Here is a 27,446-nt window from a genome sequence, read left to right on the forward strand (position 1 = left end):
TAGGTTCATAGGGGACATAACAAGCAAGTCTAGTATCATCTTAGTTTGCAGAAGTGTACCTTCCCCAGCTTTGCAGACAGTGATGTAGTTTTTAACATGGGAAAGCTGCGCAGTAGGTTTGCCAACATCCATAAACATTTTCCCCCACCCTGTTTCTTGGCTGGTGTCCATTTTTCTCTTCTTGAGGTTTTCTTTTGTTGTCCAGAAAAAAAAAAAAAAAAAAAAAAAATCAGACTTCCATTGTTCTCAGAAACAGGCAGTGTGACATTCCCACCATACCCTTGTTCTTCATTAAAGTCTTGGATATGAAGCCTGTCCCTGCTGAGGAGCACTGAGAGAGTATGGGAAGGAGGAACAGGGCAGGATCACCAGTTGATGCAGCAGAACAGGACAGAGGTATGGAGCAAAATGCACGGATGATGTTACCAGATATCCATTTCTGTGAACCACCCTTCTGATTTTTCATAGCTCAGTTTTCAGGGTTGGAGGTAAGCTTCAGGAGGACCAATGGCAAAGGGTTGTGTACCCAGATTCTGATGGTATGGCTGAAAATATGCACTACCATGACGTCTGTGGGAGATGATGGCTGTTTAGTTATGCCCACACCTGGGTCTGTATGCTCAGGGTCATGAGGAAGGTTGAAAACCAGCAAGACCGATGTCAGCCTACAAACAGCTCTGAAAACATGAACAATAGCTGTAAGAACCATGAACTGGCCTGTTGATAACTGTTGCGTGTATGCATAAGCATTATTTTAAGGAAATTGTTATGTTTTGCTACTTTCTGTCTTAATTAATGCATCTAGATAACTTGTTGGATGCTGTAGCAAGTAGTGAGTCAAGCCCAAATAGAACAGCTGATCATTGGAGCTTATACCAGCTAATTTAAAATTACTTTCACCACACTCCTGAGCAGAGGAGAGAAAGTAATTATATTTATTCTGTATTACAAAAGACCCTAGTGTATATTCCTAAAATAGGTTCTCCAGTAGTGAAATCAATTAAAGACGTCTCCTGTTTGGCTACTTGTCCCTGTCCATTTGATTGTGCTGCCAAAGATGCTTGTAGACGAAGCTGTAAACCAGATCACTGAAACCCTCTTGGTTAAATTCTCCAACAGACAAAAAAGACAAATCAAAAATTTTGTGAAACTACTGTCTTTGTTTGCTCCAAATGATCTGTGCTGCAAAATGCCCAGTTGTTTCTGAGCCATCTGAAAAGCTTCAGCTTCCTTCTGATAACTAAAAGATGAAGTTGCTGCAATTTTAAAACTTGTATTAGCAAAACTGAGTGTGATTCAACTGGACTGATAAGCCCCAGATGAGAGAAATAGGCAAGTTAGGGCCCCAGAGAGACAATACACAGTCTGGCTACCCTCTGCACAGAAAAAAAAAAAAAAGGATTCACAGGTGTAAACCTGAAATTTCCATGTAGTGAAACTTGGTCTACTATTAGTGCAAGAGTTAGTGGGAATATCTGTGAAGAATTTGTGCATGACAAGAATGTTTATGGTGAGATTTTTCAGGGAGAATGGCCACCTAAAAGTCATTTATTTTCTGGCTTATTAGAAAATATAACGTGAATAAATGAGCAAATGAGAGTGAAGTAACCAAAGCTGAGAATTTGCAATACACTTGCAATTCTGCATAAAACTGTCAATAGAAGGTAGCTTGCCTTTGCATACATGCTTAACACTGCAGAGTAGCTAGACACAGTAACATGTTCCTGTGCACACAGTTAGAATAACAATATAAAAGGAATATTTAAAAATTAGGTATACTCTTTACCTCCTTCAGGAAGAAGAAACTTTGCTTGCCTTTTATTTTAGGGTGACTTGAAGAATATTTGTGCTTTCTTGTTCTCCAGTAAAGTGTGGGGAGTAGAAAGGCATTACTAGTTGTAAAAGTCATGTCTTCTCTAACTGATATTTCCTGAAAGACTACAGTTGACTAAAGAACTAGTAAAGGTTTTGGATCTTGAATAATTAAAGCCTGGTTGACTAAAAGAGCAATTAATTTTAATCGTGCTTGCTATTTTATTTTTAAGTGCTTATTTTAAATGCTTGACAAATATTTGGAAAAAAACATCTTTTCAGTAAGAACCATCAACTTCTTGCATTCAGTTGAGAAATGAGCAAAGAGTCCTCCTTGCTTGAGTCCTTAAGAACACATTTAATTGCTTTATATTGCTTTCATAAGATTTAAATGTTTCTTAAATGGGGAGGCTTCCTGAATTATGGCTTCAGAAAGCTGTTTCCATTTTAGAAAACCTTCCAGAAGGTTGTCTAGAACAGCAAACATGGCCTTCAACACTGCTAAGGAAAACAGTCTTTCCTATTCCTTATAATTCTAAAAGAAGAAGTACTAAAAGAAAAAACAAAACAGAACAAAACACAAACCTTTTTTATTATTATTATTATTAGTGCACCATTCAATCCTTCTTCCCTCAAAAAGGAAGAAGGGGAAGAATATAAAACTCACTTTGCTTTCTTTTTTAGTTTCATAGCACTGCAGCATCTGGGCTGGGAACAGCTCTTTCTTGATGTTTGCAACCCCCCAGGACACAACCGGCTCACAAGTTACACAGATTTGGCAGCTATGGCTTCTGTTTCCACAACCTCTCTGAACTTCCACATACCAAGCTGGATGTAGGAGGTCTTTCCCTACAGTTGCTGCTCTGGCCACCAAATGATTCCTTATAATTCATTTCTCAGTCTTTAAATTTGTTTATATGATTTGCATAAAGCTCCCATATGGACTGCATTGGCCTTGTGGATGCAGACCAAATATCTGTCCTGGCTTTAGGATTTAGAAAGCTTGTTTCTACATCAATAAATTATAAGAACATGTGCCCTGAAAGGGACAAAGATTAAGCTGAATGGAAATATATTAACTCATACCCCTTCTGAATGTGGCATGGTGTGCTAATACTTTTTCTAGTGCTAAAGATCAATAATTTCTTAATTTGAGTGAGTTCTAATCATAATGAAACAACAAAATAAAATAAATTCTCCTCCTCAGATTGTAACAGATCTTCTTAATAAGGTAAGGGTTGCTAGGTGCTTGCTGAACTGTGAAAACATGCAGGGATGGTTAGAGAGAAAGGCTAAATTTTGAAGACAATATAATTCAGTCAAGTCCATCCACCACATGGCAAGGTCTGCCCTCTGATGCTTGGCCCCTATATGCACAAATCGATAGACCTAACCTACTTACGCCTGTCCATCTAATAAAATGGCCTAAATCAAAATAAGTTGTACATATTCCCTTCTCCCTCTGGCTCTAGCATTTAGTGTTGGCCTGGCCAGTCATTGTTTTTTCTTCTCTCTAATATTTCACATCAAGCTGAGCTACAAATGTATGTAGCCTCTACTGTTTGTCACAAGCATAGTATTCAGAACAAATCGAACTTCCCTTATACATCCAAAAAAGTTTACATTTTAGAAATTCCACCAACTTTGTTTTACTGGGGGGAAAAAATACCAAAAACCAAAACATAACAACAACAACAAAACATCAAAAACAAACAAAACAACACCACCACCAAACAAAACCAAAACCAACCAACCAAAGAAACCTCACAAACTTACAAGGCTCTACATTTAATTTCAGAAAATGTGCTTCCATAGTCTGCTCTCTCCCACGTGCATACATGTGCAAGAAGAATGCTTTTTCCTCTCTATAGCCAATGGCATAAGGATTTCTGGCACAGCTCAAAATGAAATCCATTATCATCTGTCAGTAAAATGACTTCCAAATTCTAGCTGGATGCTCTGCAACGGTCTCTTTAAAGAAAGACTCCCTCTGCATTTGGTATTGTAGTTGTACTTTCTCTAAGTAACTGAATTTTGGAAGCAGTTCAGTGCTGCCAGTCAGAAAAAAGTCAAATTTCAGATATCTCGGGCTTTATGGCTGCCCCTTTCCAAAACAGATCACAAGGTTTTATTCTCCCTAAAGGAATAAATCCAAAGAAAACATTTTCCCGCCCTTGCAGAAAGCCATACTCTCCACACCCACCCTATTCTCCTGCATTTTCAAATCCTGTATCATCGCCTGCTTTCTTCTGGCAAAAGAGTTTCCCTAAGGTTAGAGGGTCCTGCAAGAAGACCTGCTTCTGCAGCACCTCTCACTCCTACCACCATCAAGGAAGAGAGTCTTACACAATAGTGCTGAGCACTAGCTGCTAACCTTTCTCAACAGCCAAACAAAGCAAAGTCTAAATAAGTGGAATTTGAATCATTATACCATTACTGGTGCAAAAATAAAAATACTTCTCATCCATTAAAAAACAAACATTAACACCATGGAGGGTAAACGGATCTGAGATGTATGCTGGAGTTTGCACTGAAAACATTGAAAATAAGTGGTGGAAAGACATGGTGGGTTTGTTTATTATTTAAAGGAGAAGAGATTGTTCATAAAAATACATGCAATCTGAACTGAAATTGGAATAATTAAATGGCTAGAACCATGATTCTTTGGCCTTGGTATCCTAATTCTGAGAACTCATACTTGGATGTTTTTTAACTGAAATTTCTGAAGGTAGTGTCTAGTCAAAGAATAACTAAATTGCAACAATATATGCTATTTTGAAACTGTTGCTTCAACTATTATACTCTCTCCTTTCTTTCCAATCTATTTTGCTGGACATGTAGACTCCTCAGTAGATCTAGTTCAATTAGTAGGTTTTGGAAAGAAGTACATGGAGTAATGGCTATTTCCTTCCTTGTTTTGGCACCTGTTTCTCTCAATCATATTTGTGCTTAAAAGCTGCTTTATAGAACAGCGGCGATTAAACTTCCCAGTCGTAGAATTGTATCCCAAAACACTGTTATGCCTTACTTTATCATCCACTAAATCCTTTATCCTTCCATAAGTCTGAAGTCTAACTAGTAGTCTCGTTACCTCAGATCAGAACATCATCTTCTATTCTTCCTTTCCCACCTGCACCATTCCTACCTCACAAACTTTTCTCATTCTGCATCTCCAAAATTCAAGCTGGATCCCAATCTCCTGAAATACTTCCCACTGGCCAGCACATAACCCTGCCTGTGCCAGCAGACTGTGGCACCATAAAGCCCCAAAGCCAGCATCTCCCAGCAGTGACAGGAGCAGATCTCTCACATTTGAAGGACCAGCAGCTCTCTCCTGCCAGTTGTTGCTTCTAGATGCAGCTGGTCCATGTGATCTGTGATCCACCTGCCAAGCCCTGCAGCCAGCAAGCCCTTGGCATGGAGCTCCAAGGAAAGTATTTATGCAGATGTGGTCCTCTCCCTCATCAGCTGTGCTGGAGTGCCTCCTTTCTCGCACTTCATTGAGCACCCCAACACAACCATTTCCCAGATAACATATAAAATAAAAGAATATGGGAAGGCTGGATACTACAGTAGTTGATGGGTTGAGTTCACAACCTGTAATTTGACCAGTCATCCTATAGAACCTCAAATAATTTGACGATAATAATTTGTCAGTGGGATCTAGGCATGACCTTATATATTGCCTCCGCAAGTGCTGAGGAAAAGCACAGCGAAAACCAGGTGATGGGGATGAGTGGATTTGGAGCAGTCTCTGCCTGCCAGGGCCGGATCTTGCACCCTCCTACTGAGATAAGCAAGAGATGGAAATTGTTGTGAAATGTGGCTTACCTTTGTGGAATTATCTGTAATAGAGAATTATTCTTCAACTTCTTTGGATGGACTCTGCACAGTTATGCAAAATAACCACAAAAAAGGCAGTTTCCTGCCCCCTAAAGTCTGCATACGTATCCTCTGTGCGAGATTTTAGTGAGTCATAGCAATATGGAAAGTTGAAAGAATTCGTACTGTCTTTGTTTCTACTAACGACAGCAAAAATGAGGCTGTCAGACTTTCTTAAATTAGCCATTAGAAGGCAAGCAGATTTAATTTAAAATTATCAGAAAACAAATTATATTTATAAAAAGCAATTAACATAATTTTAGAAAGATAAACAATATTTCACCCGTATCAGATGCTAACATCTGCTGTAATGTAAAGGCTCCAGTTCTGACAGGTGTTGTATAATCAATAACAGTTGCAAAGTACAATTGGTAACACCTTATCAACAATACAATACAGCTCTGGGGAAGTGATTGAGTCACCACCTCTGGAGGTGTTTAAAAGATGCATGGATGAGGTTCTTATGGACATGGTTTAGAAATGGGCTTGGCAGTGCTAGGGTTAATGGTTAGACTCTATGATTTTAAAGATCTTTTCCAACCTAAGCTATTCTATGGTTCTGCTATGACCACCCATTCATATGGGTTCAGTAAGCTTTAAGCAAATAAAATGCAACTTTTATGTTATATCATTACACTGGTCAACTTGAAAAGGATTTCTAAATAGCACTTTTCTTGGGTAACAAACTGTATTCGCACTAATTCTCATCAGCCACATTCCTTATTTCACATTAACATTAGTCAGAATGAAAAAATGGGCCTTTTTCCATCTCCATGTCATTACTTCAGACAAAGCAAAACACTTACTGTGGCAAGGCTGCAAGATGCAGCAGGCCACCCATGGAAAAGGTACACTCGTTAGCTAAAATCTAGCCATGCTCCCAATATATTGATTTACCTGTGCCAATGTTTTCAGATCATACCATCTGTAATGCTTATTTTGTATCTAGTGGTTTTTAAGAGAGGTACTAGTTAGCACTTGAGAATGATGTGGAGAGATTTGACGTAAGCAGCTGAACTTAGCAGTTAGGCCCAATATACCGTTTGTGGTGTCTAAACCCTGATTCTCTTATATGCGGATGAATTCTCAGTACACAAATATCATGAAGTCATTGTGACTTTCTCTCATCATGTGTGACAAAGTATGAAAGAAAAGTAGAATTTCTTAGCTTTCTTTGAAGTGTATGTTAAATACCAACAGAAAGCTTTTTTTGGTGAACAAATTCCATTTGCCTTGAAATATCTTAGCTTTTTTCATCATCCCCCAAAATCCTATGATGACTAAGCAATAACAATTTAAAGAAAGCACTGATGAATTAGATATTTTTACTGCAAACTCCTGTCAGTAAACCTTGAGTACCATTACTACCAGTGTGGATCAATGAAATGCAATGTGTCTGTTTTCCTCTTATCCAGAAGTATGACATTTGCAAGATTTATTTGAGCTCTTTTTTGGGGGGAAATGGATTTTGCAACATCAGCTATTGCTTTCCAGGACAGAAAATTAATGAACTGAAATGGAAAGGCCGTCTTCTGATCTAATGATGTTTAGACAACACTAGAAAGAAAGACCTAAGCCACCAAGAAGTGTGAGAGTTTGGGTGTAATAAAAGACTGCTCTGAAACCGAATCACTCTTAGGGTAGTTTTCATTTCAGAGGTGATGGAATTTTATTTCAGAAATCATAACTTAGCTTTTGCACAAAAGGTTCCATCAGCACCTTAAGTTCCTTTTTAGAGCTTAGTACTTGGGATTCCAAGCTGGTGCAAATATATCGCTGTTCTTTAGCGGCAGTAAGTTAGCTGTGGGAAAAGCTGTTCAGTTCTGAAGCAAGGAAAATATTGACTACTAAAGCTCAACACTTACCTCATTCAGACCTTGCCATCAGAGCTGGAGTAATTCTAAATGCTTTGAACAACAGGCTGAGGCCCAGACCTGTAGACAATTTGCTCCCCAGGTACCTTGAATGATCTGAGCTTATGTGTCTGGCTCACACACCTTTGGCCACACATCCTGGATCACTGGAGGTATACTCACATCCAATTAGAGGGCTGTCTAACAGGGTGAAACAGGGCAGACTGAGCTGGCTTACAGTTCTTTTCTGCCCAGAATGAGTGGATTAGCAACACATAGTAGATAAGTTTGGCAGCACTTCCCATCCATTGGTTCTAATATTATAGATTTTAAGGAAACATTAGTCCATTGATCCACTATACATACTAGGGTGCTGTTCAAACCAGAAACTCCGAGACCTTTACTGTCCAGCACAGTGAAGTTCCCTGTAGAAAGCACTGTCCTTTTTGCTCTTCAGAAATATGGCAAAATGATGGAAAGCTTCAGAGTGCCATAAACCAAATTCTTCGCCTGAGTGTTCGTGAGGAAGGACTCTTGATGATGCAGCTTGGCCTTTGAGAGGCATTCCTCAAGGCTGCATTTATGCCATCTTCGATTATTCCATCAACTAGACAGGAACAGTGTGGTTTTTCCAAAAGAATGGCTGAATTCCTGTTCCTGATTTTATCTATGGAGGGGATGTGAAGGCATGGAGAGAACAAGGGAAGGACAAAGCTCAAAATGACAACCCTGAGGCACACTGCGTGGCTGCTGCTACACACAAACAAGTGGTCTGTGCAGCTGGAAGTGTGGGAAAGCACTGAAAGGCAGGCGTTTGAAGCTGGAACAAAATAAGCCCATTTCTCTCCATGCAAATACACTGCTGGTGGAGCACGATACTGGTGAGGCATGGTAATATTACCATTAGGGACTGTGCTATGTGTGCTGAGATACCTTGATCTACCTTAACCACTTTGTTTTCCCATCCTCTCATGCTGGGTTCTAGACCTCCACTGACATATTTGAATTTAAAGTATTGTTGAAAGGGGGAAACACAACAGACCTTCATCCATTTATTTTCCTCAAGTCAGTGGGGAAATAGAATGTTTTAATCAAGTTTTGAAAGGCTGTTGACCTAGACGGGAAACCTTGGAAACCATTTGCATTAGACTTTTTAAAAGAACAGCTTATCAGTCTGGTAAAGATCAAGCTGGGGATGTCTTTCTCAGCTGATTTATGATATATTTATAAGGATTTGATGATGTGTGCTTTAAAAATCCTGTGATGCCTTTTTTCTTTCTTTTTTTTTTTTTTCCAAAGAACATGGAATACTTCTGTAACATAGTATGTTTAAAACATAATTTGAAAAAAGATAGTTGTAACATTAAATATCCATATTTTCAGTGTGGTTCTGTATCCATTTCTAAAGCTGGAGCTGTGAAACTCAGGCTAGATTCTTGATAGCAGTTTTTTTCACACAGTGAAAGAGCAAGACTGTTCTCCTCCAAGCTAATAAATGCTCAGTACTTTGTATCTACGAGAACAAAAGTACAAGCGTAGAAATGCAAAAATCAGTGTTGGAGACCACAGCCTTTCTCAGGTACAATAAGGCTCCTTCATGGAAGAGAATATATGTGTTGCAGAGTTGTCTTCTTTGCTATCCTTCCAAATGCATTTCAGATGAAGGCTACCCACCTGGACCACAAACAGTGGGATGAGAGCGTACATGCTGAACCATGAAACTTCAGTATTTTCCATGTGATCGTTTGGTTCTTTCAAACTTACACTCACAACCTAGAGCGCCTGAGAACATTCATAATTATTACAACATTCTGCCAAATCTTGTGAAAGGCAGGTTTGTCACCTGAGATGAAGCTTCTGGCATCTATCTTGGTTATTGGCTAGGTGGCAGTAGAGGTTATGTATGTATTAATACACACGTGCACTATTTACTATACCAGTTTGAAATTCAGTTCACTGTACCAGTGAAAAAGTTCCTGTTATCAGAAATCTTCACATCCCTATGCCACAGCTACTGTGTGCTCTCTTACACCCAGCAAAAAGCAATTTTCGTAAGAACGTCTCACTATTTATCTGCATGCTTCTTTCACATTTGTGGAATGCAAAACCAAACACTATTTGCTTGGCCCTCTTCAAGAATAAAGGTCTAAATAACATTATACAAATCAAGCAGACACCTATTGCTCTGGGACAGTGGAACCCTGTTTTCTTTCACCTCCCCAGCAGACTCCCAATGTACATATTTCCAGTGGCCACTCTGCTCACTTTCTACGACAGTGGGTTTGGGCAGGATATGGGCTGTGGTTTGCTGGCATAGTGATGTGGGCTCATGGCATGATAATGAATTCTTTTCAGGGTGGCACCAGCCAGCACACAATAATGCTGGGAACAAAAGTAATTGTGCCAGCACCAGGGTTCTTATGTTCACTCAGGGAATGTCATTCAAGATGGTGGTTTAACTCCTCTAGCAGAAGAAGGTCTCCTGTCAGCATGGGAGTCTCTGTCTGGACATTCACATTTGGTGAAGCGGCTTGTAATTGAGAGGAGAACTGCAGTGTAAACGGGAGTGTGCAGGGGAAGCTCTGACAACTGATCCCTGTGGTTCCTAGGAATGCCAAGGAAACCAGTGATTTGGAGGCCATGTGAAGTATACCATGGCACGACCACTGGAGAGTGAGGCTGTACACCCACTGCAATGCAGCACCAGTCTCCAGCCCGTCAGATACTAACAGAGAAGGGGTAACACAGCCCAGCCTGGGACAAACATCTTCTGGAGAAACAGGCAGCTGCTGATCCCACCATTGACTCAGAGACCACCAGGATGATTTGGTTTTGGACCTCTAAACAGGAACTGATGCAGCTTGACAAAAATATGCAACCCCTGCCTCCTTCAGAGAAGGAACCTTCCTTGCAGGGATCTCTTCTCAGTGACTTTTGGCCTCACTCCTAGCTGCATGGGAAGAGAGGTTTCTTGGGTCCTCAGGGAATGGACACACTGATGTTTAGGCTTGAATCTGAGAAACCTGAGGCACAAAGGAGCTGATGTACATCCTCCAGTTCCTCTTCTTCAGTCCGGTGTTTGCAGCACCCTGTGGAGCCCTCTGCCATAGCCCTCTCTGCGGCTGCAGCTGCCTTCATCCCTGCTGCTTTGCCTTACCACCTGTTGGTAGATGCCCCCTCGCACGCAGCCTTGAGCCTGGGGAGATTAGGCCCATTCATATCTGAAATGACTGAAGCGGGGCGTGAAATGTTAAAATGGCTCAACCCCCTTCATGCTGCTCCCCCACAGACCCCTGTCCTCCCCCTGAACAGCTGCCCCCCTCGCCCCTGAAGCCCCTTGGAGCAGCTGCTGTCCGTCTGGTTGCTCTGGCCTCCTTGTCAGCTGTTTGATGTCACCTATCAATCTTACATCTTTCCTGCAAATCTCTGATGATCGAGTTTCACATTTCCAGGACTCCATCCGTAAAGCCCCTTTCACTGGTATAATTAGTAATTAGAGGAAATATGTTAGCAAACTCCTCTTGGCATAAACAGACACTCAATCCCCATCTGTCAGTTCAGGAAATTCGCATTAGGATGAAGGCCCAATACAGATTTTTCTATCTGAGGTGAGTGACCGCACACGCTCTGTGCTACTTAATTAAGCAGGCCGAATGACAATAAGCAAGAACTATTTATAAGTTATGACTTTGATTATAAACAATTTTCAGTGTTTTGAAGTCATTGTGTCTTTCCCACTAGGAGTCCCCGTGGGCTTTAAATGAAATGGGCTCTCTCAGCTATCCTCCGCAAACCTTGGTAAGGAGACAGGCCATTGTTCATGACTAGCATTCAAGTTCATGGTCTTTCATGGAGCTATACTGCTGAGATGACTCCACTCAATGGAGTCATCCTATCATTCAAGAACAACAGGTGAGGCAAACTGAGGACCGGACCTCTTCTGTTCAACATATGAGCAGCATACGCCTGATGATATGCAGTCCATGAAGCTGAAGACAGGATGGTTCAAACAAGAAACAGGCCCCGTGTGTTTAGCATGGAATGTAGCTAATGGTTGGGTCATTTAGCAAGTGTTGTGATGAACGCCCTTGTCTGGAAAGCTTCCAGGAAAGATTGGATGTTTTTTTCTCCTGTAGGAGATGCTCAAATATAAGCTGATTTTGAAAGTTCTATACCTTGTGTTATGCAGGAAGCTGGAGCAGATGATCACAATGGCTTCTTCGGGCTTTATAATCTGTAATGGAAGCAAATCATGCCAGCCAGATCCTGCTTAATCCACAACTTGGGCTACATGCATTGTTGTTTCCTACAACATAACCTCTGGTCCTGTTTAGCTGTTTTTAAGGACTATTTTTTCCCCTTCTGCAGGGTAGAAGATTCATATATGACTGAGGATCAAACCTCCGGTCCTTCCATAATTAACTGAGGGAAAACCAGAGTTTGTACAGCTGGGCAAAAGCTCATCAGTGGTTAAGCTCAGAAAGCCTTCTCTGGGGTTTCTGTTTCATGTATAGGTTTTGGTGCAACCAAAACAAAGATAAACAAGCCAAGTCTGTGGCTGCTTTCCGTGTCTGAGCCTGGGCAGCCTATAAATACGAAACACCAGCACTGCAACCAAGGCAGTTCTTAAGTGGCCAAAGTTTCATGGTGCTCTGTAATCCAGTTCTGCCTGGTCTCTCCAAAAGGAAGGCAATATCTTCCTGTGTTTCCGAAGCAAATTAAATGTAACAGCATGTGTTTTTTTCATGTATAGGCAGAGAAGGTGGGCTTGCTTGAGACATACTCAGATAAGGAGCCTTTAATAAGTGGGAATTGGAAAATATGATCCAATTTTTCAAGCAGTATTTAACCTTAAAGTCCTCTGGCCACTATATCGCTTAAAGGAACCTACCTCTAGGAGACTGAGAGGGACAGGGTGAACTGCAGCTGTGGAGTGGGAAAGGAGTAGTTTCTAGAGAAAGAGAGAACCCTCAAAAGCTGTTTGAGATGTTTCTGGTCATAAGCATTTTCTCTGCAGGACGTGTAGCTGGAGAAGGGCTCAGACAATTATTGGAACCATTTCCAGATGTGCTGAACACTGTGTCTCAGGATACTAAAAGTCCAACTGGACACTGAGTTCACTTTAAGATAAAAACGAGAAACTAATACAACATCACAGGAGAAATAGTAAGAAAAACAGAGTTAAATACTTACAGTAGCATAACCTCATACTTTGGACATGATGCATGCCTTACAATGCTGACCTTATTTTAAACAACTTAGAAGTCTGTGACCTTAACAGTTTAATAGTATTCTCTTAAAATATTCTTCTGAGTTTATGTTCCTAGGCCTCCAAGAGGAAAGGTGAACTTGAGGAAATATAAAACACTTATGTAGGATCACACTGACATCCTTAACTCCACAACTGATAATGTAAGATCACTTTCAGCAGCCCCTGTCACTTGAGCTAACTGGAATAACTGGTAACAGCAGAGATTTGCTATTTGGTAGGTGAATGAGCATTAGAAAGAGATGAGGTCATACAATTTGTACTACCACATACTATTGGCTTTTCAAGGGCCTCCATAGGAGTGGTGAGATGTAGACTCTGTTCTGATGGGGACTGTGGTCAAAGGGGATCCCCTCTGCCAGCTCCAAACAAGCTGTGATCTTTGTGCCTCATCTCTGTTCCCTGGTCCTTGTTGCAGTTCTATCTTTCATCCATCATTACACACACATTGTAGTTCAGTCCCTTCTCCGCATACCTGCCCCAATTTCTTTGCCCAGCTTGTCCCTTATTCCCATCTCTGATTTGTGTCACCAGCATTGGCTAGTTCCCCAATCAATCTGTTTCTCTGCTGCTCTGAGTTTACACTGATTTCTCACTACCTGCGTTTCTTGCAGTCTCTGTTGCTCTGTACCACTCCAGCTTCTCAGAATCTTCATTCACTCTTTGTGTTCATACTCTTTACTGCCTTCCACACTCTCTACTCCCTCTCCAGCCTCTGTGTTTAACTAGACAAACTCCTTCACCTGCACACAACTACCAGAACTGATCTCTCCTGCTGCACTTCTTCATTTGATAGGTTTCCAATATAGCTTGTGGCTCCAGCCTTCTCCCCATGCTGAATCTTTCTTCCTCAGATTCCTCCTCCTCTTTTCTTCTGAATGTAGCCTTCCTTTTTCCTCAGATCCCCACCCTGAACATCAACCCAAACCCTCCTGTTTGCAATTTCTATGCTCCAGTCAATTTCCTGCTCCATATCCTTACTTCTCCCCTGCACATCTGCTTCCATTTGGTGGGTCCCCTCCACCATGTTTTCTGAGTGCCAACTGCAGATCACTGCAATCCTAATGAGATCTGTCCTACCACTATTTACTCGAGGAGCAGCATCTATTACACGACTTCTTATGCATGCAGAGCATGCACAAAATCCTTGGTGACTTCACTGTACAGCTCTGACTTGTGCATGTCAAAATGAGGCCTTTCCAGCTTAGCCAAGCTTTGATAGTTTTCACAAGGAGAGAAAGAAGAACAGTCCTGACTCAAAAGCCATTGCTTCTGTCAGGACCACATATTTGTTTTGAACATTAGTACCACTGCAGCTTTTAAATAAACAAACGTGTTCAATACGAGAAAAAAAAAAAAGTCCATAGTCTTATTTTTCTTTTTCTTTAAGTTGATTTTGCCAAAAAAGTGTCTTATCGTGAATATGACAATGACCTGGGCAGGCTAGGAACAGAGAGGAAGAGAAGAAGCCAAAGTGAGTGGAGACTTGAAAAGGAAGAAACCTGTGTCAAAGATGCCCATGTCTTTCTTTGTCAGTGATTGTAGTAAGTTTTTAACAATATATGGTTGTTATGGTACTCTCTTCACCACTCTGCTTGTCTTGTCTCCTCCTACTTCATTCAATCCCTTCTCTAATTCCTTGTCCCCAACATTTTTATTCTTCAGTTCTGTACCTGTTTCATCTCCTACTCTATCTCCTTATAGTCTCTTTGCACCTCCTTTTCCCTCATGTCATAATTCTCTTCTCCTCTCAATATGCTCCATGGAATAACTCTGGCTGTGAAAAAAATTTAAAAAGCCAAGAACAATAGCTGTAAGGCCAGATGTCTGGGCATCAGCATTCATTTGTATTCTTATTTTTGGACACATGCAAAATGTGCCCAGCTGTTGCACTAAGCCCTTTATGCAATCAAAAAATCCCTGCTCTGCTTGTCTTGAATATATTCTTGCATAGAACCCCATCTGGAATTGCTCATCTCTTCTCAGATCCTCTTAAACTACCATATACTTCTGGATCTGATTGAAGAAAGGGATTTATATATAATATTTTGAGACAATATGAGCAAATCCCATCATCCTAGTTGGAAATCTCTTCCATTCACAGAATCACAGAACCACAGAATGTTCAGGATTGGAAGGGACCTCAAAAGATCATCTAGTCCAATCCACCTGCTGGAGCAGAAACACCTAGATGATGTTACACATCCAGGTGGGTTCTGAATGTCTCCAGAGAAGGAGACTCCACAACCTCCCTGGGCAGCCTGTTCCAGTGCTCTGTCACCCTCACCATGAAGAACTTTCTTCTCATATTTAAATTGAACCTCCTGTGTTCCAGTTTGTACCCATTGCCCCTTGTCCTACCATTGGTTGTCACCAAGAAGAGCCTGGCTCCATCCTCATGACACTCACCCTTTACATATTTATAAACATTAATGAGGTCACCCCTCAGTCTCCTCTTCTCCAAGCTAAAGAGACCCAGCTCCCTCAGCCTTTCCTCATAAGGGAGATGCTCCACTCCCTTAATCATCTTTGTTGCTCTGTGCTGGACTCTCCCCAGCAGTTCTCTGTCCTTCTTGAACTGAGGGGCCCAGAACTGGACACAGTATTCCAGATGTGGTCTCACCAGGGCAGAGTAGAGGGGGAGGAGAACCTCTTTCAGCCTACCAACAACCCCCCTTCTAATACACCCCAGGATGCCATTGGCCTTCTTGGCCACAAGGACACAGTGCTGACTCATGATCATTCTGTTGTCCTCCAGGACCCCCAGGTCCTTTTCCCTTACACTGCCCTCTAATAGGTCATTTCCCAACTTATACTGGAACCTGGGGTTGTTCCTAGCCAACTGCAATACTCTACACTTACCCTTGTTATATTTCATTGAATTTTTCCCCACCCAAGTCTCCAGCTTGTCCAGGTCTCACTGGATGGCAGCACAGCCTTCTGGTATGTCAGCTACTCCTCCCAGTTTTGTGTCATCAAACACACTGACACTATGTTTTTCACTGTGAAAGCAGAATGCATTTCCCCATTATTGTTCTCTGTTCTCCCTATATGTCTCTCCATTCCTCCATATATAACTGCTGTCCTGTGAATTTGCTGGAGAATGTGTCTGGTTTGTCTATGTTTGAAAGCCCCAGGCTGCTTAGTGATAACACCTGTCCAACCAGGGAGAGAGGGTGCAGATCTAATGGGGGCTGTGAAGGGAGGCAGAGGCAGCTCTCTCCGTTCAGCCCGACACTGAGGGTTAATAGAAGGAAAATATTGATGTTTTATTAAATTACTCCTATAGGTCGGATCATATAACATGCCCAAGATCTAAACAATGATCCTGTTCTGGAGGAATGTGAGGTTCAGACTGATGAGATAAACCATTTGCTGGAATATCTCTCATGGTTTGCTAAATTGCTTCCCTTATTTAATTACAAATTAATTGAAAACATTCCTTGCCCAGTGGAACAATACTTAAAACCTGATCTGTTGATAGTGTCATAATCCTCCTTAATATTCCTGTCGACTCTCCCACGATTATGTCATCAATTTTACACTTTTTTTGACTTTGCCAAAATCTTTTATGCAGGATTCATTAACCTAAGGAAGAGAAGTAGCTGCAGCCCTCGAATACACAAAGACCAGCCAGGATGATGCTGACATAAATAACAAAGTTGTGTACTTGCAACTGGTGTAAATTTGGTAGCAGGGACACTATCAGAGCTCAGAAGGGAAGGATGTAGCTCTGTTAGCAGAGAGAAGAGATGAGTATTCAGTCAGAAAGCAAATGAAATCTATGTAGCAAGGGGCTGAGTTACGGAATTAGCTTAATTTGAAGCATCTAGGGTCATGTGTCCTCTGCCTGTTGCTTTTCTAGTCTTCAACTGGTAGAAGATTACTTACCTTGCTGCACTTTTCAGTGCTTAACACTATCTTTCTCTTGATACTCCAAGGAAGGCAGAGTTTGCCCGAAGCAGACAGCTCCACTGTGTGGCAGAAAAACCTGGCCTACAAACACAAAAATCTGAGTTTACTTTCAGTCTTCAAGAAGTAAGTTGCTATTTTTTCATCCAAGCCATTGGCCTCTCAGTTTGGGATGATGTCTGTTAGCATACTGTGAAATACTTGGTAAAAACAATAGAAATGCAAATACAGCAGTGATAAAGTACGTAGCGATATAAAATTCTTACAAAACATCTGTCAGCCAGTATCACAAAGTGTTCTTAGTCAGACAGCCCAACACTATATATCTGAACCTCCGTCCACTTCTGTTCACCTAGATAACAGATCCTTCTATCCCTTCTATCCTATAGCTGACCCTTTCCCTGAAACACTAATCATACAAAGTTTATATGGTGTGCCAAAAAGGGTAACAGATCCAGGAAATTTTGGACACTGTGATGAAGGAAAGATAAAATAAGATCTGGTGATTCTGGGTCTGGATTTGTCAAAGTATCTTCCCTAGCTTCAGTGGGGAGAGGATTCAGGGAGGAGGGGATGCTTTATGGAGGTTAGTCCTGGCTGTTTTGGGTCAAAGGGAAAAAGGTGAAGTCTAATAGGCATGTGGTACAAATCCCAGAGCCCTGGGGATACATGGTCATAGGAAGATGCTCCTTGAGAAGGCAAGTCCTCACTTCACACTCCCATCTCTGCAGATCTTTTTTCAGTTGTAGTCCCCTCCCTTGCACATCACAGTGATCTGTTTCTGGAGTAATGAAAATATGAATTGTAGTGGCACAGTGGATAGGCCCCTGCAAAAGTCACACCCTGATGTAGGTGGTAAAGGCTGAGAGTTGCTACCATTGTGCGAGTGCCAAACAACTACAGAAGACATTTAGTTAGCTCACAGATGGGCATAGTTCAGAGACTTCTGTGAATTATGTCCATCTGTTTTGTAGAACTGGAAAACTGAAACTGCATGTGCTGAGTTTTCCAGATAACTGGGGCTTTTACCATAGAGGAACTAGAAGGTATTGCCTGAAGCTCTGCTTTTGGTTGGGCTGTTTACACAAGTGCCTGGGAAAATAAAGTGGTAAATGTAGCCTAAGGTGCTATATAAGCAAGAAGCTCCACTTTTAACCAGGTAGAGATTCTTTCAAGCTGACAGTATCCACCCAAGATATAGCTGAGTGTTCTGGTAGTGGGTCCAGGACCTATCTGGGTCCACACTGGTGTGGACATGTGAATCTTCACCAGCTTTGTGCTTGTGACTGAATACTAGTTAATTTTCCTTCATGCAGTTAGAAACCTTTATTTTTTGTATCTGGCACAATAATTGTTTGGACTTAGTTTGAGAACAAGAAGATAACACCCTGGGACAGAGTTAATGTTTTTAATTGCTCTGGTCTGAGAGCCAAGGATGTTCTGAGCTCTGCCCACAGGTGTGAGGTGGCTAGTAAGGGGGGCATAGATGGGGTAGACCTTGACTAACATCCATACTGATCAATAAGAATATTCCATCCCATTAGAATCATGCTTCATATTTAAGGAGTTGGGATCTTCCAGCTAAGTTCTTCTATTTTTTTGGAGCTGGGATGGATACCTCTTTAGGGCAGTTCTGTTCAGGAGTTTCTTTAGTTTGGCCTTTAGCCATCCTGCCATTTTGCAGAGACCTCTGGGCCTTTCTGCCTTTTTTATTTTTTTTTTTTCCCTCTCTCTGGGATTGGCTGTTCAGGACCAGATGCTGTTTCCTGGGCCTGGCTGCTCAGTGTGGATGGAATTTGTGAGGAATTGCATTGAGTACCTTTTCTTTTATACTCTGTTTTTATTTTTAATATATATTTACTAGTAGTGTATTAGTATTTTGTTATTCTACTAAACTGTGTTTATCTCAATCCAAGTTTCTCCCTTCACTTCTGATTCTCTCCCCTACTTGAGGGTGGGGGGCGGGGAGTGAGCAATTGTGGCTATTGTGATTACATTGCTAGCTCGGGTTAAACCATGCCCAAGCAACTGAAAGGCTGGAGCAGCTCATCAGAAGCAATCATCATATGAGTATAGAAGGGAACAGGGTTTCTGCTAGTTCCATCCTGCCAGGGGGGTCGTGGGACCTCCTTCGTCTCTGATGGAGGTGGTGGTGGGGTCGTGCACTCTCTGTGTGGTGGGCACTTTCAGTTACCTCCTCTATAATTCCAGCTAATCAGTGTCCCCATGCATTAACACCATCACGCCATTTGCACTTGACCCCATCAGCCAGGGAGCTTTTAATAGTGCCTTTTCCTGAAGAAGACTGCTCAGTGCAACAAAATTCAAATCAGCTCCCCAAAGCACCCTGAAATAAAAATAACTCTGGGCTATGTACCCGAGAAATAGGGACCATGAGTCTCATATTACAAAAAATGCCCAGTCATTTTCAGTAATCAAGTAAAAGAAATATTAATGCATTGATGGATATGGTGAATAAAAGGCTGTATAAATTAATGTAACTAATGGCCTCAAAGATTTCAGGATAGTGGAGAATAGTGTCTAGGGTACTTGCAGTGACCTGTGAATTTCAAGGTAAGGAAAACCCAGCAGAGGTTCCAACCAGTGGCTGTGGCTCAATGTAAAAAATAGAACGACAAATGACCCAGGGCTTTCAAAGATCCTGTGAACATGTAATAGCGAGATACCTGTATCACCACCTATGTTTTTCTAAAAGGCAGTTCACAACTTCCCTAAGTTCACTCTTCCTAGGGCTAAAGTAGTCTCTTTCTTGCCATTTTGACATGGTTGGAGTCACTTTAACAAAAATCAGGAAGATTAATTTCTCTTTAATTACAGTGAGAGGTGGGGATGGAAGGGAGCAAGAGACCCAAAAGTCATAAATTAGTTAGGTCAGAGTGGGAGGAAAATGCTCACAAACTGCTGACAAGATTAATATGCAGTTGATGGGAAGCGCTTTCACACCAGGGTGCCAACAAATAAACACAATTCAAAAATATCATCCCCGCTGCAGTGGATAAGGGTGGATTCCCAGCTACAGAAGGGGAGGGGGGAAGGGGGAGACATTTAGAGAGGGCGGGAGACCTGTTTGCCCTGTGAAGTTTCATGCACAGAATTCCTCTGGTGGAATCTGATAGCTGGGGGCTAGCCGGGCCAGAGGGTTACTGCTTTCCACATTAAAAAAAAAAAAAAAAAAAAAAAAGGAGGAAAAAAAAAAGGGAAGCCAGGCTCGGGCAGGGGAGTTTGAGGACTGTGTGTGAAAACCTGAAGATCAAGGCTGTGCACAGCTGCTGTGGGGCTGGGAGCTTCCACCTGCTGCGAGTACTGAGCTCACTTCATGAACGCTGCAGGATTTGCAGAACCCGGAGACAAACATAAGGGTAGAGCCCTCTCTCTGCGCGGCACGCTGTGGGAGGTTGTCTCCTATTTAAGCAATGCAAAAATGTCTTGCTAATGCAGGTTGCCTCAAAAGGAAAAAATAAATACTTTGAGGGGGGGCAAAAAATTAGAGGAGCAAGAGGGGAGGCACAGCTGAACAATGTGCTGCCAGATTAACAGTTCACAGTTTATAAAAAAAAAAAATGGAGAACCTGATTATTTTTCCCTTTCCTTTCACCTTTTCTGCTTCCTCTGTCTCTCCATACCTCTCTTATTTCCCTCTCACGCTGCCATATTCTAGTATTGAGGGAAATGCTGCCATTCTACTGTCAATCACCTGTTCAAAACTGCAATTTAGATAATATCTCAGATCAGCTGGGATGCAATTGCCAGGCCTGGCAATTGAATAACACTGGATTATATGTCTATATATATCATCAGAGGATGTTTAATGAAATTGCTCACTAATGAAATCTTAACTTTAAGACTTCACATCCCTTCAGAGAAATGTGACATTTACAGCCATCTACCTCTGTAATGACAGAGTTGTTACCTTGACTGCACTGCAAACAAAACAATAAAAAAAATTGCTGAAGTCAGTGGGAATGCCACCAGTTACTTCAGAAAGGAGAACTTTTTAATGCTTATGTTCATCTTCTTATGGTTAGAAGCACAAGCAGTCCTGCAGCTCTTCACTGCTGCAGTCCTACAACCTCTGTCCCACACTGCTTATTTTCCTCCAACTGTGCCACTCCTGGGGTCCCCCTCTCCAAATCTACTTCCCACCCCTTCCAGCCTTGAGACGTTCCATGTCTACAGCAGGCTTTGCACCCAGCAAACTACAGAACACTTTTGTGATGCACGTGAATGGGGACTATGAAGGACGAGGACCAAAGTCGCTCTCCTTGCCTGTTTCATTGGGAATGTTTGAATCTAGATTTCCAAAATGAAAAGGTGATGGAATAACTTCACCACACCACACTTCACCTGCACCTCTAAGCCGCTACTGGATAAGGAGGGACGGTTTCACTTCTTGGGCTGATCCAATTGGTCTCGTAACTTTCCTGTTCCCACAGGAGCCTGAGAGCTCTGTCTGTGTAACAGCTAATGCTTTGCAGTTGGCCTCCAGGGTCAAGGACATCGTGCTGATCTGGGGATGACAGTAATAGTTCTGTTGACAGATGCATTTCACCAGCTGTACAGCCACTTGGTGGGACTTAAAGTTAACCCTTCCTGTGCCACCTGACGCCGATGGCTTAAATGTAACTTCCATAAGACAGATCATCTACAGTCACAAAATATAAAGCTCTCCAAAATAAATTGCCTCGTTGTTTCAAGGAAGAAATATGCAGGTTCTAAATACCAGGCTCTCCCTACACTGTCTCCTTCTCCTCAACATAGTCTGTCCAGCTTTATGCCTCTTACCTCTTCCCTTCATTTGCTTTCTCTCCAATCCCTGTTTGATAGTTAAAACTCTCATTCAGACCTTGTGATCTGTCTTTGGTCCTGCTCTGTGTCATTGAGACCAAGTCTTTTCTTGATGACAAGACTGACTCAACTACTGCACTGAAGATACCAACTGATTGTTGCTGGTGGACTACTTTCTTGCTCCTTTTCCAGTTTCTCTGATTTTTATGTCTGTCCACCTCTTTCTCCATCACCTGATGGTGCCCAGTCCTTATGTTGAATGACTTAACTGGTGGTGTCAGTGATGTTTTGTTTCTCTGTGTATAGATTTCTTTTTGTTTTCATTCCTTTCAGTGCTGGCCCAATTGCTTTACTCACCTACTCAGCTGCTCTTACAGCACATTTTCTGTGAAGTACTGCCTTCTTATAGTTCTCTCTCTAGGTTTCTTTCTATATGTTTCCATTTCTTCCTCAGTTGTCTCTTAGCCCTTTTAGGATCTCATTGGGATCTTCTTCCCTAACAGTCTCTCTAGCATCTGTGCTCATACCTACTACCTTGTTTACTTTTGACATGTTTTTTTACCTGCCTTCTTTTCCTGTTGACTCCTTCATTGCCCCAGATAAGTGTCTCTACAACGCTGTTCTCTGAGCCTTCCTTAAGACTTGTGTAGGTGGCTCGGGGAAGGAAAGCTTTTCACGACCCTTCTCACCCATAAAGCCACGGCAGACACTGTTGTACCTGCAGTGCCTTACCACTTAGCTGGGAAGCCCCAGAAACACTGCTGCACATTGCGTCAAGTCCCCACATGAGGCCCAGCTTCCTCATCCCTTGGATTCTAGGAAGACTCCTGAGACTGCATGACAGCTACACCTGAGCCAAGACCTCACATCCAACTGATTCATGTACATGAACAACAAGATGCAAGAGGCCCCCAAAAGGGCGGCAGCCTTTGGATCTACAAGTCTAACAGTCCCAGTTGCAATCTTGTTTAATGCAAGTATGTCCTTTGTGTTTGAAGACTGGCCTATAGAAGTCAAAATACATGGTAGTTCTGCATCTGGAAAAAAAAAATCTGCTCTCTACTGGCATCTCTCACCTCTAGATCCTTTTCCTTTACCCTCCCTCTGCTATATTTTGAAGACTGAATATTCTGTTAGAATTGAAAGCTCCTCCTTGGTTAATAAAAGTGCTGTTGGAATCCACTTCCGTGTAACAAGAAATTAAAAGGTGAACAAATACACAACTGAGGAAAGCGAAAGAAAGGTGAAATGCATAAGATTTTGTGTTTTAAGAACTCTTGCAATGCATACATAATCAGACAGGTCAAAAGGCTAATTTTTTTTTGTTTTAAACTTCTGCTTTTAACATTGTGATTCCATTTTAGATACACATTTTCATTTTGACTAGTTTCTGTTTCTGAACACCTCTTTCCTTATGCTTAATTTTCCACTGACTTTACTGAACTGCTTCTACTGGCCAGGAGTTTTTATGGAGTGAAACGGCACATCTTTGTCCAGATCCTAACAAATATATACTGGCCATGTGCCTAAAATCACCAACACAGCCTCCATCAGCACACATCACTCTTCCTGTCCTAATCGTAAGAACAATCCAGAACTTAATTTCCCACTGAGACTCAAACATTGCTTAACACCCATTTTGATAGAGGATTTGTGAGGGGCTTGAACTACCAGAATGATACAGATCAGTACAGGCACCCTCCTCCTGCCCCTCAACTTTATTAGATTAAGGAAAATCGATCTATCTCCAAAGCTACTCTCTAGGCTTACTATTGCAAATGACCTTCGCCTGCTCCGGATTTAAAGAAATAGTGCACATCTCTCCATTGTCCTCTCCTAGCCACAGTCAGTTCATCAATTTTGAAAAAAAAATAGTCAAAAAGAGATGAGACATGTTGAGAGACTTGTATTTGTGTGTGTTTTGCATGTGCAGAATATACGTTTTTAGTGGACAGCCGTGGGGTGGTAAGTTCCTTCTGAATCTAAATACGATGTTCCAGTATAACTTTGCTGATAACCCTGATGCTTGTACATCCTTTGTTATCATGACTGTAGTGAATAAGTTATAAAAAACATTTATCCTCTTCCTTTGCGATGACAAAATGCTAAGTTTGCCTTGATTTTCTAGTTGAATACATCATAAACAGTACTATTAAAAAAACCAAACCAAAACAACAACAACAACAAAACAATCCAAGTCTTTCCAAACAGGTGGGTTTTGCATTTAATTTTTAAAGTGGTAAGACTGAACATTCACTTTTTTTCACCAGACAGCAAAACTCAGCAGCCCGGCCCCAGTCCTGACCAGGGTCCTGCTTCCTGCGGTCAGAAGCCTCCCTCTATCGACCGACAATTTCACTGTTGAAGAGAAGGAAGCTTTGGTTAGAAGCAAGAGCAGGATCTCATCTGTCAGCTATCTGGGACATCTTTCAAAAGGCCTTTGAATCTGCAATCAAAATAAAACAATTTAATAAATGTCTCTACATAGTTTTTAATTGTTTCTACATCGACTTCTTTTTATTAATTAAATGTACTCTTAGTGGTATTGAAGGATTTGGTCCAGCAGGGCTAGGAAATGAAATTCTGCTTGTTTATAAGGAATAAACCATCTTCCTTCCATTGTATCGCTCTTCCTAACCATTGTGAAAAAAATTACTTACTCTGACCAACATATTTCTCATTTGAAGGGGCTTGAGGCAAGAACTGTGGAGAACTGAATCAGTCAGACCTAGTATTCAGGTATGACTGCACAGTCTTGACTGTACAACATGGTTGTCATTTAAAGTTACTCAGAATAACTAGGAGAAGTTTTCCGACCTGTTATTTTATAGTTATTCGGGGGAAGCTCTTGATATACACTGATATGTACAAACAGCTGTTTTGGTGGCTCCACAAATAAAAGGCAGAAAAAACGAACTCAATTCAATAAATATATGCTCTGTGATTGATTTTCTTTTTTTTGAACAGAGTCATTGGGGTAAATTCTAAATTTGCAGAATTGTATGTGTTTACAAACTCCAGTGTACTAGACAACAGAGGAGCAAACTCAGGCAGGCAACTAAGCAGACAACTAATTTCTCAAATGTACATTGAGCTGAGTCACTGTGATGATGGAGCCGATCCTTACCCAGTGTAAATCAACATAGTGCCATTAACTTCAGTGGAGCAACAATAAAGTATAACTGGATGCTTGACTTGTCTGGGAGAAACCCTCATGGTTCTGGGCTTTGTCATGTGTTCTGATATACTGATTTATTATTAAAACTTATGGAGCACACAGGAGAACTGGACAAGGTATGCTGCATTGCTATTTTGAGTTGCTTAGGAAGGCTGCAATGTGCACCCAGAGACTTATTTCAACAGGGTTGCTCAGAAAATGCAACTGGGGAGCATGAATTAAGAAAATGTACAGAGTGAGCAAGCTGAGGGAAAGAGGCAAGTTTGAACATATTTCTAGACTCACAGGACTACAGCTGTGGGAATAATTAAGAAAGCACACTTTTTTGGATAATTTATTTTTGAAACTCTGCGAAATTTGTCAAATCGTTTATTTGATGAGCATTATTTGACCAGCTGTACAGAGAGCCACACTGGAGTGCTGTAATGAGTGTTTTGGAATGTGACCAGCGTTAATGTGCCTGTGATAGTTGGATAATTCTTTTACCCTGCTCATTTCTGTGGTTTGCCCGTAACTATGGCCTCGCTTGATTGCAGTTATGATGTGAGCTTTGAATTCTCTCTCTCCTTTGGCCTTTTCCTTTTGGCAGTTCCCAGAGGGCTGAGCCCTGATTAGAACCACAGCAGGTCATTCGATCATCTGATGGCTATAAAAGGTCTGCACAAGTGACCATCTCGCTTCTGTCCCAAATGGATGATCACACATAGCACGCATTGCCACACTCCTGGCATGACTTCAGCAAAACTGGCAAATTTTCCTTCCAGACCTAAAGCATAACATGAGGTACAAGGATCAATTCCATTAACCGCCCCTTTAAACTGTAAAATTTAGCAGGAAATTTTAACAGAGCAGACTTTAAAGTGATGAGGGAGAAGTACTGTTCCCCTGCTTAAAATTGCAGCTGGGTTTGTTAGCATCAGGTGTGATATGAAGTCAGCATTTTCCTTGATGACTTTTTCCTTTGCCATTGTTGCAATCTGGCACTGCAGCTCGGAGCCTCATTCCAGGTTTTTAAAGGGAACTGTTACTTTCCTGAAGGATTTTATTCCTTGTCTCCTTCTAGAGGGATTTTGTTACTTTGTAATTTCTTAAAAATAGGTGAATTTGATAAAATCCAGATATTTGGAACCAAGATGGAAAGTTCAGATAATAACAGCTTTATTGCAGAAAAAACAGAGGTTTAAATACTCATGCTATTAAGTAAGGTCTACAGTCATGTGCTGACTTCTTTCATTCATGGGGTTCTTCAGAGTATTGACACCCTTTTTGCAGGCACTTGCTTTGCTCAGGTGCTGGTGGCATGTCCATGTGAAATGGAGACACCTGGACTATGCTGGTTACCATCCCAGCTTGGTGGAAAGCACCCACAACAGGGATCTCTGCATCTCAGTACCTGCATGTACTTTGCTTTGTTCCCAGGACGCATGTTCTGGAACATGGGCTGTCAAGTGCTGGACACATAATTGTTTCTTCAGGACTTTCAGCCTCTTATGCAGTTCACAAAAGACAATGTTTCAAGAATTCACTCTGATCAGACATCAAGGCAGAGAATGAATTTTTCTGCTGCTTGCACAGCTGCTGTCTTCAGACACTGATGCTATCTAGGGCTGAAATTTCTAATACATAAAATCATCATATAATTAAACGTCTCCTTTTTTTTTTGCTAAGTGCAAGTAGCATCTGGGGATGCCTGGCACAGGAACAGTGCTATTTATTGCTTCATTATTTGTATTCCTTAATTTAATAGTGTTCAAATGGCAGATTTCAAGCCAGAAGCCTCAAGTTTCATTCCCAGCTCTAAGATCAGCTCATTTTGGACTCAATCAGTTTGTGGTTAAGTGTCCCAGTAGGACAGAATTCTTATTTCACTCGTCTGGTTTACTGTCCTTTAAGATAACTCAACAGATTCTACATTAGTTCTCATAAGTCTGATCTCCAGTTGGAAAATGTTAATAGTAAATGACTTATGGGTTTAAAGTAGCCCATTTTAATTTAGTTTAGGTTTTTTTTTCTCTTTTTTTCTCCTCCCCAAAATTTATTTTTCATGAATACTTTAAAAAAGATAATTATTTAAAAGTGTAATGGAATCAAATGATGCAACTTCTTGGAACATATAGTCTCGTTTTTGATTTTGGTAGTTCTGATTGATCAGCTGAGATGTGAGTATTCTTCAAACCAAGATTTTTCCACTTTCTTAGTAAAAAATCACAGTAAAACTTATTGAGAAGAATGATCAGCTAAGGAAAAGAAATACGGTTCACAAGGTGCCACACAGAAAAGTGATTCAGCACTGATACAAACTCCATTCAGTTAATTTCATATGCACATAATTATTATAATTTTCATTATCAGTTACACTTCATTGAGTCAGGATAGCTTATAATTATCAGGAGGCCATTCTTGTCAGTGAATTTATTAGAATTTTTGAGTTATATTTTATTTTTCTATTGGAAGCACCTCAGTTGAGCCTGAACACTTGTGTAGAAATTAAAAGCTAAGTACTGGGATGTCCACACAAACACAAACCCAAATTCCTCTTTCATTGTTCAATCACACTTGTATTACACAAAGTCATATCACAGAGTTCTGCCAGATGTCAGGGAACAAAAAGGCACACACTACCAGGTGAGTAGAGGGCTAAGGCATCTGTGTTGCAAAGTGAAAGGCCAACCACAGAAATGTCTTGGCAATAAACTTCACCTGAGGGGATCAGATGTCTCTCCTGGAATACAAG

At 41.3% G+C, this 27,446-nt stretch overlaps 1 long non-coding RNA gene across 1 annotated transcript; it reads left to right on the top strand.

Moving 5' to 3' along the window:
• Nucleotides 1-285: 285 nt before the first annotated feature.
• On the top strand, nt 286-23,979 carry LOC139827033 (uncharacterized). The gene is made up of 3 exons (XR_011737213.1): nt 286-396; nt 16,758-16,854; nt 23,805-23,979. It is a non-coding gene; the product is annotated as an uncharacterized lncRNA (long non-coding RNA).
• The last annotated feature ends 3,467 nt before the right edge of the window (nt 23,980-27,446 follow it).

Source organism: Patagioenas fasciata, chromosome 1 (assembly GCF_037038585.1).
Source record: "Patagioenas fasciata isolate bPatFas1 chromosome 1, bPatFas1.hap1, whole genome shotgun sequence".
In the NCBI taxonomy this organism is placed as follows: Eukaryota; Metazoa; Chordata; class Aves; order Columbiformes; family Columbidae; genus Patagioenas; species Patagioenas fasciata.